Raw genomic sequence first — 9,440 nt, 5'->3', positions numbered from 1 at the left:
CCATCGTTGAAGAATGCGCAGCACAAAATGTCTCTCTCACAATTGGTATTTCCTTTCCAAAATGCAAGAGGTCAAAAATTGTTCTCGCTTGGCTTTTCAAAGAGTGTAGAGACATGTGTACCTTTGAGCCATTCTGCTGGAAATTATAGAAATTTCATGAACAGCTCACCGTCAAATATCGAATGTTTGAGAGCTTGCTTAGAAGTATCGATGCAGAAACAAGCTCAAAATATACAATGCTTTCATTTGGAAAACACAAGAAACCCATGTTGCTTGAGAGCAATGCGGCCAAATGAAGTTAACTAAACTTCGGTGATCCTAATTGCAGGGTTCCTATTGATGCCAGCTCTCCGCCAAGAAGTCATGGTATCAAACTTTATACTCATTTATTGGTTGCAATGAAAAACAAAGGAAGAAGTCATTTTTTTTCCTTTTCGCCCATCGTTCTTTCTACATTTCTCGTGTGGTTGCAGACTTTTTCTGTTGATGAATTTCGGCACTTTTATGAATTAATAAATGAAACGGTTAAATTTAAAACGAGATAAAATTGAAAGAAAATACCTTCAACAGCAAGAGAAAGTGAAAATTAAAAAAAAAAAAATCGCCATTTTATCTGTCATTTCAACCTGAACTTCGCCAAGAACCCCGCCGAAAGTGCCATATTGCTTTCTTTCGTCGCTCATTGCGACCAATCACGAGAGTAAATTTCTTCCATACTCGTATGAACATAAAGTTGATTGGTATGTGCCCAGGAGGAGGAGGGCACACTCGAATCAAAGTTACGTTTCTGGTAATGCATGTGAAATTTAATTCATGTTTGATTCACGTTCATTGAAGTTATTTATTCGTATTATAAAAACCCGTAACTTGAAGAAAATTTCCCTATTGAAAGTAAGAGATTCCATTTAATTCATCCCATACATTCTTACGATATTGATACCACTATAAAAAATCAATTTACATGGTATGTGGCAGCTATTCCATACATTGACATTGAATACCAACCGTGGACCACTAGCCTATCTTATTCTATAATTGAACCGCATGATAATTTCAGGAAATGTGCCTGCCAATCAATTTTATCAATTTTTGTAACTGAAAGTAGTTTTGTAAAAAAGCAAAAGTGATGCGAATCAGTATTAGATATTGCTGAACGAAACGACGTGAAAAGTACGAATGGTCTAAAAATCAATCTTTCGCCTCATTGTTTTGTTTTATGATGGGCATTAAAAATGATGTAAGTATTTAGGTACATGTCAGCAACCACATAGAAATTACTAATCAGTTGATGATGTAGCGGATGTGTTACGACTGAGAGGACGTAACCTTCGTTTTTGTAACTGAAAGTAGCAAAGGACTGTGATAAAAGCTATGTATCTAATCCTACTTTCATTACTCGTAGGAAGTAATTAATGAGAGCTCAGAAAAAAAGAGAAAAATAATACACTCGCAAAAGAAAAATGACAGAGGAATATTTTTCCCCCTAGAGGGATTCTGCATTTCTTGAGACGAAAGAAAAAGACATGGCGCGAACTGTCAGGTCCAGAGGTCGCTGTCAGATTCGACTTGGCGAGTCCAGCAGTTAGTTGCTTTCTCCACACCACCTCCAGAGTCTATACTTGCATGTTATCTTCACCCGGTTGCCACTCACAGTTTTGTGCTTGGAGCTTAAGCTTGGCTGATTAAGTCGCACAGCTTGGACACGCCATCTCTTTTCCAAAGCAACATCCGGCCCTTCCAATTCCTACTTCCCACTTACACACGTTGACTCCCCTCTCTCTCTCCCTTATTCGTTATCTGCAAATGCATTTATCACTGACGACCTTCCAACAAGAATTAGTTCAATGTAGGGAATGAGGAGGGATGTTGCAAGATAGAGATAAATAGTCAGAATACTAGACAAAACACCGAAGAAGATTCTCACTCGCCTCTCTCTCTTTTCTATACTAATACTCCCGCGCGAGGCGCGTCAACCAACCTAAGGGTTATCTCAAAACTCTTTACGCACCAATAATTTAGGTTCAAGCTTCTTTACTGATTTATTTGGATTCGTCGGCTTAAGAGCATGTATGGCCTATGATATAATAACTTCTTTCCGTTCGGTATCTGCGAGTAAGATAGCTTATATATTTCTCTGTTCTACTAAGTTTTCTTGACATCCTCATGTTGGAGTAAAATGTCTGACGGAATTTACAAAAAAAAAAAAAGACAAGCATAAATACTAAGAAGTATACTATCGCTTTTGATTAAGTTCCTTGAATATGAGAGTTACAGTCAAGAATCATGCATAGGGAGGGCGCAGAGATGTCTCATGCCCCTCCTTCCAAAGACGATCAAATATTAAAAACGCTCAAATTAAAAGGAAATATCGAAAGGAAATACTTTTGTATGGTATCTCTTAATAAATTTTCTGTTAATTTGACACTAGAAGGACTGACATTTCGTTTCACCTAGAGGGACCATTACCGGTCAAAATGACCGGGAGATTGATTTTCACTATGAAATCCGGATTTTCGTGTTTTTTTACTGTTTAAATGTAGATATAAGTGTAGGTAAGCAATGTTATGGATTGCCGAAAAGAAAGGGTTTTAAGAAGACGAAATATCTCGTGACTGCCGCTGCAAGGGTTAACAAAACATGCACACCTTCGGCACAACTCATTCGGTAGTAAATTGCCATTTGTCGCGATAGACCGGAGTTGTGTTCGTTCTGAAATAAAGACGGAAAGCTTGAATATATACATAGCATGATGAATATAAGATATAAAATTTTTAAAAATAATTTGGAAAAAAATGTCATAAAAGCTGAAAAGCAATGTATAACAAATATAAAGTTGAAGCATGTGGGCGTCTATCAATGATGAAGAGCCCAGCACTGAAAGTGCATTAGTATATTTATTCATCATCTTTAATTTCTTGCCATACATTTACCCCCTCAGCTTTTATGCCATGTTTTACTCAAATTGTTTTCAAATTTTATACATACTACTCATGAATATTTGCCCTGCATGTTTATTCATATGCTTAAATTCATCAAAGGTATTCTTTAAGATATAGTAATTGAATGAAAAACATGTAATGTCACAATTTTTCTCCCTCCTAAAAACTCGATTCCTACCTGCTGGAAGCAAAAAAAACCCATTTTTTTTCGAAATTTTTCATTCACTTGTATGTATATATGTATGTTTCATACTTTTGGAATAGGAGTAGATCCAAAAATCTGGAATCATCAATCTCTGACAAAATAACACGAGATTCACATGCAGCCCCCAACAGGAGTTGAAGCATTTTTCCACTAAGGAAAAGGTGCGTAGAGAAGAAATGCAGTAAGAAAGAGAGAAGGAGGAAAGATTTTTCCTTTCATCCAGAAGCAAAAACGAAATATTTCTTGAATGTGTCGTTCGAAGGTACTTAATTATAAGACCAAGTGAATGTCATTCTGCCCTGTCAGTTTATCTTAGGAGAGAGAGAAAAAAAAAAAATTCAGCGAAGTGTTTTTTGATTGATGGCTTCTACTCCTGGTTCTGTCTTTATCCAGAGCCATATAAAGCTTAGAAATCTGATAAAAACCACGTGATTCCTTTGAATCTTACTGGTTACTATACGCTTGGGATATGGATATAATAATATTTTTGGATAATGATCTAATTGATCTCACCTCAACGCGGATGATTTAATTCATGAAATGGCTTTCAATATCGGACATTATCCGAAAAAATGCATTTGATGTACAGTAAATAAATTGAAAGGGGGAACATTTTTGTGTTTTCAAGTTAAGTAAAAAAAAAAGTGGAGTGGGTTGTGCCAACACCTTCTATAGCAGAAAGCCAAAACGGGAGAAGCTCGTGACGCCACTGAAGTCGTCCAATTTCCCAATAGTCATTGAATATACTGCAAAAAAGGCACATATACTGCTGGAAGACTGCGGTCAAAGATACATTGTACGCCAGAAAATACATGTTGTTTGCGAAGACATTACAGAATTTTAAAATAAATTAAAACCCATTGAAGCTGACACTTTTTCTTGCACAAGATTTTTGTGAACTGATGATTTTATCCACTTTAATAGGAATAAAGATTTTTCTCTAGAAAATTATGATATATGTATGATGTTTTAAAAAATTTTTAACATTGTGTCTCAACATTTGAAAAAAAATGCCTCTTCTCAACTCTGTTAGCTTTACTTTCCACTTGTAAGATTGTACGAACAACCTGAAGTAAGGATGAAAATTTTTGTAGTTCGTCGGTTAAAGTGCCCATGAGATCAAATATATATAATATTTTTGTAAGTATGAAGAATCTTCATATGAACTTGAGGATTTCATGTTGTTTAAACATCACGTAAACTTTCTTGTTACTATTTTATAAATCATTTTACGGTCAGAAGTATGTGAAACGGAGGAATTGCGCAAAACATTTGAGACACATTAAAACACATTCTTCTGGAGCGGTTAATTACTTTTAGTATATCTGGGTCTTTACTTTTTGGTGTTTTCTTTACGCGAAGAGTTTAATCATTTTGGTTATCCCCTCGCAATTATCCTGCCAATTTTTCCATGCAATGCGAAACTGTCGCACAAACATGGTGTGCAAATTCTATCGGCGACTGATGCAAAGGAGCAACATGAGCTAAGTTTGTGTTATACACTTTGTGTTATACATTTTGTAGTTATACACTTTTAGAAGCACTTGTTGCCAGATTTGTTTGTTTGTTCCCAACGCATGTTGCTGAGACTATATCGCTAAAGTTGTTATCCAATGCTTCCACACATCCGCCAATTAAACAGAAGAAATTTCAAGTTCAAGGAAGAGCAAAAAAATAAAAATCACTTGATTTTTGAAAATCAATATTAGATAATATTTGCTAATGATGGGCACTTTAGAAGGAGTATAAATGATATAACCCAAAAAAAAGAGTAAAAATATATATCTCGATAAATTTGAGGGGCCCCACAATATGAGGCCCAGGGTAAGTGCCTTTGCTGCCCATGCAGAAATCAAGCCCTATATGCTTCACGTTATTTTTAAAAAAATATATTGTCTGAAAATTTAGCAAGTTTTGGATTCCTCCTAATTTTTTTCTAATGTTTCTTATTGGTTTTTATTTCATTACAATCTTGTAGAGCTTGCTTGGACGAATATCCAACGGCAGTACACATAAGGTGATAGCAGTCCGGGATCCCAAGCTGTGCCAATTTTAAATGTGTGAAATGACAGTTTTAGTACTTCATATTTGTGACACTGTTCTATTTTTTGATGACGTCATACTGAGATCAAACTCTTATCACCAGCGACTTTGAATCCCCATCTTCCTAACAAGATGTTGAATATTGTCTTCGCATGTGTTGCATACGTTATACAAGGAGATGATAGCAGGCTGGAATCCCAAGTTGTACTAATTTTCGATAAATGAAGCGAAAGTTTTCATACTTTATGTTTGCGACACTCTTGTGCAATCCGATGACGTCATACTGAAACTAAACACTTATCACTAGAAACATTGAAAAGTCTTCATCTTTCCAACGAGGTATTGAACATTGCCTCTGTATGTGTTGTTAAAAGTTATTCGAATTCATAATTACGACCTATTTTCGTGACGCTCAAAAGTCGTGCCAATTTATAACGTATTTACATCTAAAAAGTATTACACTTAATAACAGAGATAGAAAAATCCGAGGAGCCAGGTCACTATGGTGACCACAAAATTTGGATTGACGCCTAGATTTTCTGTTATTGATTATTAGGAATACGTTTCAGGGAAACACAAAATATTTTTTTAATTTATTCAGTATATCTCTCAACTTTTGGAAAGGGGGTCATTCTAGTTCCTAAAAAAAGGGAAAATATTGTTATTTGGAACACCATTTTTTTTTAAATTTTATTATCTCCTAAGAAATTGGGCTGATGCCTAAATTTTTTATGATTTGTCCAGCCCTGCTTAGTAATAATATACACATTTACTTTCATGAAAAATTGATGTCGGGATCATTGAAATTATTTGAGATTATTCGCCATAATTTGAAAACAAAACTGAAAAGAATCAGCTCTTCTTGTCTGATAATTTATCAAGTATTTTTCACTAACTTTGTTCATCAGATATGGCTTTGTACGTTTCTTTCCAATTTTTTTGTTTTCTCGCCAGGTTCGGGATGACTCAGATGATAATTGGTAGAGAGTAAAAAAGCAAAAAACGGTAAATATATTATAGAGAAAAGAAAAAAAACCACCGCCTTCGGATTCGAAAGCGATTCCGTGCTTAAACACGTTATGCATCGTAACCAGAGAAAATAAATGAAATGAACGCAATTCATTTCGGCGATGAGTTGGCGTAATTTATCTGGATAAATGGGTGCTGACACTCGTTCCACCTTAACAAACAGTGGCTTTGTGAGCCACCCAAAATGAAATCGGTGTGTGTGAGAGAGAGAGAGGGAAGAGGCTTTCTTATTATTTCTTGAAACTTTTTTATTTTATTTCTTGTCCTTTTCTCGAAACTACTCTGTATGTGCACCATCTATAGATACATTGGACAACTTTTCCAACTTTGTTACAATGTTTCTTCCCTAGACATGCGATTGTTATGTTTGTTTTTGAAGTCTTTTGGGGAGTCGATTCTGCTTGGCTGTGGCATTACTTTGTAGAGAGAGAGGATGGATTGCGGTGTTTATTGGGCTCGCTTCCTATGTTGTTTTTTATGTGTTTTTTTAAATAGTGTTTTATTCGTTTTACGGTGGGGGGAAAATAACAAATTACAGTTCACACAGTGCATCTTTTGTGGTCGTTTCATCAAGCCGAACAGTAGTCTCGGGACCCGTACGTAGTCTTTCTGGATTCGGTCCAAAAGGGCCTCCTGCTCTTAATGTGCGTTTATTTATACGTACTTAAAAAGTAACGACGAAATAATAATAGCAATAAAAAAAAATTCCGCAAGAAAGACTTCGTTTGTACGTTAAGGAGGAGGAACGCGTATAGTGACGTCATTACGAATCTAAATGTCTTCCTTAGCGAATACGGTACAATGTTAACAGCTTGAAATAAATCCAAGGGCCGAGTTTCGAAAATTCCTTTACACTGGGAAATGATGTAAGCATTTCTTCGTTCGTAGTCACACAGATGGGTCGTATTTTTCACCTAGTTTCAACCTTGAGGAATTACTGTCCCGTTTCTTGTTGTGGTCTATCTTTAAACCGTTTAGACGGATTCGGATTCGAGAACTTGCTGCAAGAGATTGACTGAGGGGAAACAATTATTTTTCAATGTCAATTAAAATCTATACCAATTGTAGAATAGGAATACATACATTGTTGTGGAAGTGTAGAAAAAATGTGAACTTATTTAGATGGAGCCGTAAATTGATAGAACATTCTTTCATAAAATCATTCATCAACGTGATGAAATTTGAAATTTATTCAATACCCGAGGAGATCCACCAATAAACAAAGTGTTCCCACTGCATAAAATGAAAATGTTTCTGTATATAGGATGTCACAAATGTGCTCTTTGTATACCAGTGATTTACAAAAAGTAGTTCGTTGACCACTGGGTCTGCAATCGGTAATTTAAGAACGGTGGTTTGGAACTAGGTAAGAGGTATAAACATCAATGTATATCTTCATCTGCAAAGTGATAGTTTAGTTGGCGTGATAGGCAGATAGGTGATTACTTAGTGGATAGGGATTTTTTCCTTATAGTGATAAGCTTTTGAACTCACAAGGGACTATTTGGTGTTGAAACATTATCTCGTGAAAGCAAGTGTCGCAACTAAAAAAATAAACACACACAGGTAAAAATGTTTTGTTCATCGTTGTGTCGTACATACACTGAAGAGCCAAAAAAAATTGTTCACCTGCCTAATATCGTGTAGGGCCCCCGCGAGCATGCAGAAGTGCCGCAACACGACGTGGCATGGACTCGACTCGTGGCATGGAGGTAATTGACACCATGAATCCTGCAGGGCTGTCCATAAATCCGTAGGAGAAAGAGGGGGGTGGAGATCTCTTCTGAACAGCACGTTGCAAGGCATCCCAGATATATTCAATAATGTTCATGTCTGGGGATTTTGGTCGCCAGCGGAAGTGTCTAAAGTCAGAAGAGTGTTCCTGGAGCCACTTTGTAGCAATTCTAGACGTGTGGGGTGTCGCATTGTCCTGCTGAAATTGTCCAAGTCCGTCGGAATGCACAATGGGTGCAGGTGATCAGACAGGATGCTTACGTACCTGTCACCTGTCAGAGTCGTATCTAGACGTATCAGGGGTCCCATATCACGCCAACTGCACACGCCCCATACCATCACAGAGCCTCCACCAGCTTGAACAGTCCCCTGTTGACATGTAGGGTCCATGGATTCATGAGGTTGTCTCCATACCCGTACACGTCCATCAGCTCAAAGCAATTGGAACCGAGACTCGTCAGACCAGGCAACGTGTTTCCAGTCCTCAACAGTTCAATGTCGGTGCTGTCGGACCCAGGCGAGGCGTAAAGCTTTGTGCCGTACAGTCATCAAGGGTACACGAGTGGGCCTTCGGCTCCGAAAGCCTATATCGATGATGTTTCGTTGAATGGTTCGCACGCTGACACTTGTTGATGTCCCAGCATTCAAATCTGCAGCAATTTGCGGAAGGCTTGCACGTCTGTCACGTTTAATGATTCTCGTCAGTCCCGTTCTTGCATGATCTTTCTCCGGCCGCAGCGATGTCGTAGATTTAATTTTTTACCGGATTCCCGATATTCACGGTACACTCGTGAAATGGTCGTACGTGAAAATCCAAATTTCATCGCTACCTCGGAGATGCTATGTCCCATCTCTCGTGCGCCGACTATAACACCACGTTCAAACTCACTTAAATCTCGGTAACCTGCCATTGTAGCAGCAGAAACCGATCTAACAACTATGCCAGACACTTGTTGTGTTATATAGGCGTTGCCGACCACAGCACCGTACTCTGATTGGTTCCATATCTCTTTATTTTCATACGCATTCCTTTACCAGTTTTTTTGGCTCTTCAGTTTAGATATATGTGCCTACATTAGGAATACTGCTCTGAACACAAACTCTGGCCATAACGCGATATACTGCCATTAATGAGATGGGCTGGAAATGAAAGCGCTGTATATTGGTGGTCACCTGAAGTTCGTTAGGGAAAATATCTCATGTATATCCTCCCTCGGGTTCGAACCCAGAACGACAACCTTAACGGTGGTAAACGAGCATCTTACCAACCGGGCCTATATATAGTAGGGTCGGGAATCGATTAATAAAAATTTTATTCTGCGAACTTAATTGAGTATTTTTAAATGCTATTTATTCATAGGCTGGGATTACACTATAATAATTTTCTAAAAGTCCATTTATAAAACTTGAAAAATTGAACCAATAAGATTACCGGTTGCATTTGTTCGAATGTAACCGATCAGCTTAGTGGTTGTATTTTTCAAGTTTTA

Source organism: Pholcus phalangioides, unplaced genomic scaffold (genome assembly GCF_987345545.1).
Source record: "Pholcus phalangioides strain wild (caught in Gottingen) unplaced genomic scaffold, Ppha-v1.0 ptg000004l_1, whole genome shotgun sequence".
NCBI classification, from domain to species: Eukaryota; Metazoa; Arthropoda; class Arachnida; order Araneae; family Pholcidae; genus Pholcus; species Pholcus phalangioides.
The sequence above is the reverse complement of the archived record's forward strand: the minus strand, read 5'-3'. Positions refer to the sequence as shown.